The sequence below is a fragment of the Pinus tabuliformis genome, chromosome 1_2 (assembly GCF_031772625.1).
Source record: "Pinus tabuliformis cultivar Carrire ecotype Pingquan chromosome 1_2, CPIR1, whole genome shotgun sequence".
Classification (NCBI taxonomy): Eukaryota; Viridiplantae; Streptophyta; class Pinopsida; order Pinales; family Pinaceae; genus Pinus; species Pinus tabuliformis.
The window spans coordinates 1,128,991,423-1,128,996,530 of NC_142298.1; the positions used below are offsets into that span (position 1 = coordinate 1,128,991,423).

Genomic DNA, 5,108 nt, shown 5'->3' on the forward strand with positions numbered 1-5,108 from the left:
CATTATCAGTCCAAAATTAATCAATACCTTCAGAAAAGTGAGAAAATAACTTGTTCATTTCATTGATTCAAAATTATTGTTTTTTCTTGACATGCAGCGACTTAGTGTGGCGACTCAGTGTGGCGACTTTGTGATAACACCCAATTTGACTTCCCTTTGACCGGGGTCTTTTTCAGCAAATTTGACCGAATGGATAGGACACCATCCATGTACTGAAATTTCCCTAGCTACCCATGTGACCTGTTTTGCCTGATGACACCTACAACCTAGAGTTTAACAAAACAGCTGCGGGATCACTAAATGGCTGCGGGATCGCTAAATGGCTGCGGGATTGCAGAGTGTAGAAAGTGCAGTGAAATGGAGTGGCTGTGTGCGAACTAAGCAGTTTCTCCATCTCAAGCTTCGGCTGAAAAATGGAACTGTGGAGTTTGAAACATGAAAACCAATTTCATACCTAGGAGTTTCAATCGCTGATCAAAAAGATTAAATTTATGCTACTAAACTCCTTCAAATATTTTAATGTCTCATCTAGTCACTAAGAGCGGTCTCCATAGTCTCCAAACCTGCTACTGGAACCTGTCTGAGAACTAGAAGACTCCCCATAGTCACTAAAACGGCGGGATCCAGAATCACCGAAACCACCAAATCTATCGTCTATTTCCTTTTTCAGCTCTTTAAACTTGGAACCTATATCACTTTCAATCATCTTAACTTTTCTAATCTGTTGGTCAGTATGGATAAGGATAGCATTGCCCGTCCTACCAGCACGCCCTGTTCGCCCAGATCTATGCACAAAAATCTCTGAAGTTGTTGGGAGCTCATAATGAATAACCAGATCCACTTTAGGAATATCAAGACCGCGTGCAGCTACATCGGTAGCAATCAGCACATTAAAAGGGCTCTCATGAAATCCAGCAAGAGTCTTCTCTCGCTGATTCTGTGAAATATCACCATGAAGAGGTTCACATGGAAGTACCCGACCCAATGCTACCGACAGACTATCCGCATCTCGCTTTGTTTGAGTGAAAACCATACATTTGCCTAAATTGCTCCACCTTAGTTCCATTTCTTCCCAACATTTAACCGGCAGCGATTAATGACAGAGAGTCGTGTTTAATTGAAACACGTCTCTAAACAGGTGTAAAGTCATGTAATTTATTGTTTATGCCAGCATGTAATTGATCCTCATTAGAACTCTTTCCCTCAGGCACGCGGAGTTATTCAAACAACCAGTTAATAACCCAATTTTCACGCGCGGCAGTCAAAAACGGGCTCCAAAGAACCGAACATTTCTCCCAGACCACCACGAATTTTCCAAATCGGTTTCTGGGTTATCTAATTAACCCACTTGGCAACAAAACCCATGTTTTATTTTTTTGAAATTCGCTACCATTTGGGCAAATCGAGCGTGTAAAGTTTGACGTTTTTCTGCTATTTGCGTTTTTTTCCTGAGTTAATTTTTCTGTTCTGCACTCGGCTGTTTATGAATTTTCTTTTCTGATCTATTGTTTTGCAGGTGTGTTGGATACCACTGGAGTGCTTGAAGATGGTGAAAGGGATTGAAACGACTTACTGTCCATCAGGCTCTTATTAGTCTTACAATTGCACTGAAACGATTTCGAACTGGGAGGTTTGGCAAGCTGAACAAGAGGGTAACATTCCCTAAAACACTAGATTTGTCACCTTAGATGAGTGGAAAGGGAAATGGTTTGCTCATATACAAGCTTTATGCTGTTGTTGTGCACGTCGATATGCTTAATGCGTCCTTTTTTTTTTTTTGGCATTATGTTTGTTATGCAAAGGACCTGCATGGATCATGGTATAGAATACTGCTCAGTCATCAGCGGCAGAACTAAGAACACTCAGTAATGATAAAGACTTTGTTGACTCCCAATTTAATTTGGCATTATTCAGAAGCTTTGACATCAACCAGTTCTCCAAATGGATTACAGGGATTATTGCAGTACTTCAATTTGTTTGAGGTCTCAGTTGAGAAAATAAAGGATGATTTAGTAAAGCAATGGGAAGTTTCACAACCAGATGCTCAACTATCTCTTCCATATGCTCTTGCCCATCATTAGTAAGTTTAATTCTCTGCTTCTAATTGATAAGGTAGCTATCCAAATGTGAAATCAACTCAGAAATCTGCCACTAAATGATGAATGCCTCCTACAGGAATCAACAGGTCAAAGCTTGAACAGGGAGGCATATTTTTTTTTATTGAAGCCACAGTGAAAACTAAGAATGGAGATAGCCCTAGATTGTTTTTCTCTTTTTTTTCTTCTCTGAAATTGTAAAATTTTTATAAAAAGGATTAATGATTTTCAATTTCAGGCAGCAAATACTTCAAGAAAAACATGTTAAAAACAAGACTTTGACTGAGGTCCTAGGCTGGTTTTTCATCGATCTGAGCTGGGTGACTAGGATAGGATCCATGTCGGGACAATTCTGGAGATGCCCATGTGGTCGGTTTTTTTATTAAATGCCTGTAACTTGTTAAACCTTGAAACAGCTGCGGGATTGTCAGATAGCTGCGGGATCAGGGCAGTTTCTGCAACTAAGTTGCAAAACCTTATTTGAACAAGATACAGTGTTTTGAAGACCACTACAAAGCATAACCAGACAATTTTGGACAATTTGAACCTATCAAAGCACTTGAGTTTTATTTTTTCATTTTTTTTTTTATTGAATCAATTGAAATGATGAAGTTTATTTTGTCTCCTATTTTTTTTGTAACAATTCTTTTTCTGATCCTCCAGATCACACAAAGTGCAGGAGGAGAGCATACTCAAGAATTATTGTTTTGTCTTTTTTACTTAACAATCCTTTTTCTGATCCTCCAGATCACACAAAGTGCAAGAGGAGAGCATACTCAAGGATTATTAATTTTTTTTCCAGATGTAAGAAATAAGGTCTCCTAATTACACTTCCCCGGCAACGGCGCCAAAATGTTTAGTCAATTTAATGTCTTAAATTGCTCTACATAAATTATCAATCCGGGTATCGTAAACTGATGAAGTGTGGTGCACTATATGTGCTTAGTTAACCTTTCTCTTACTTCGTTGTTTTATAGTTTATGTTCAACTCTTCCTAAAACTCTGCTTCAAACACATGTGCTGTGTAAAGCACGATTAAGAAGTAGTCATAAATAAGTCCAAAAAGTAGTCAAGCTCTAAGGTGACAAGTAAGAAAAACCACTTTAAAGACCAGTTATAATGTTCAACTCTTCCTAAAACTCTACTTCAAACACATGTGCTGTGTAAAGCACGATTAGGAAGTAGTTAGAAATAAGTCTAGAAAGTAATCAAACTTTTAAACTTGCAAAGAAAGAGCTTGAAAGAAATAACTTGAAATGAAACTGAAAGCAAAGAACTTGAAATGACTTGAAAGTAAATGACCACTTCCAATGGCACTAGACACCATTCATGCTGCTGCAAATAAAAGAAAAGAAAGTCACTTTTAAAACCAAAGATAAAGATTATCTCTCTCTAACTCGATGCTTCTAAGCACATGTACTGTGTAAAGCACGGATAGAAAGTAGCTTAAGTTGAATTAGAAAAGTGAGAAAAATCTGCTTTAAAGACTAATGATAATATTTTGCTCTTTCTAATTCTCTACTTCAGCCATATGTACTATGCAAAGTATGATTAGAAAGTAGTGAAAGATTAGTCTAAGAAGCACTTAAAACCAAAAATCTACTTTAAAGACTAGTAATAATATTTTGCTCTTTCTAACTCTCTACTTCAGCCATATGTACTATGCAAAGTATGGTTAGAAAGTAGTGAAAGAACAGTCTGAAAAGCACTCAAAGCCAGCTGCAAGTTAGTGATATTTTGATCTTAAAATATAACAATTTATGATGAAGATCATTTATGTGTTAGCAGCTCTTTGAGAAATAAAATTAAAAATCAGCTATAAAAACAAAGGCAGCAGCTTGAACCTGTCAACTTCAAATACCATTAGTTTGTAAAGCAAATACATAAACATAAAAACAAATCCCGGGAGAAAATAAAATGCAATAATTCAAACTGTACAAGGCAGGGCCCCCCTTCTACCTATGAAATCAAAGCATACTTAAAATTGCATGAATGAAAATCTAATCTACCTTACATTCTACAAAGCAATATTTACAAAATGAAATCTAATCTACTTACATCCTAATATGCTCCATGACATCTACTTCACATCTCCTTCCATGTTGAGAACATCAAAGCTTTATTCAATTTCTTCAAAAGTGCAAAGTACAACAAAGCTCTCCAAAGAGAGACTAAAAAGAGACTAAAAAGACTAACTAATGAAGGAGAGAGACCTCCTATTTATACAAAAAGATGAGAGCCTTCTCATTAATGATAAACCATGAATCTCTCCCTCTACCTCTAGAGTCCTAATCAAAATAGGAACTGATAAGACACATGTCTTTTAGAGTTACAATATAATTAGGAGATGTGACACATATCCTCATGATCCCATGATTCTTTCCAACCAAATTCGAATTTGGCCTTAGAGTGCCACATAAGGGTCTTCTAGAAGTCTCCTTTCAACCTGCACATGTCAACAAACTCAACCCATTGGTTAGGTATAAGCATATGCACATTATTTTCTAATGTTTAACCACAAATTCACTTAAAAGGCTTAGAAATAATAAATATTGGAAAAACATAAAGGTAGCCCAATGATAATGAAAGTGGGATGAATGTGGTGACATAGTAGTGAAATGGAGGTGAAATGGAGGTGATATAATGAACATAATAGTGAAAGTGTAATGGAAATGAATGACATTTTCAAGACTCAACACATCATACAAACCAACCTCTCATTCCTTGAGCTATGAGTAGTAATACAAAGAAGAATCGATAAAAAGCAAAAGGCATTTATATGGGTGGAAAAATAAAGGTTGAGGTAAATTATGCATCCAAAATTTCTCCTTCCTCACATCTATACACCAAAGATGAGGTACTCCATCATAGTCGTTCCCTTTTTACCATGACACTTGGCCATGAATTCGTTTCCCCTTCATTCCATCATTATTCATATGGAACAAATCGGTTGAGGGGTGGAACAAGGACATGCCACTTTCCATTGGGGGTTGATAACACATAATAGGATCA

The 5,108-nt window shown here is 36.8% G+C and overlaps 1 pseudogene; it reads right to left on the bottom strand.

Moving 5' to 3' along the window:
• Nucleotides 1-535: 535 nt before the first annotated feature.
• Nucleotides 536-1,066, bottom strand: LOC149210129 (DEAD-box ATP-dependent RNA helicase 53 pseudogene; annotated as a pseudogene).
• Between the last annotated feature and the right edge of the window lie 4,042 nt (nt 1,067-5,108).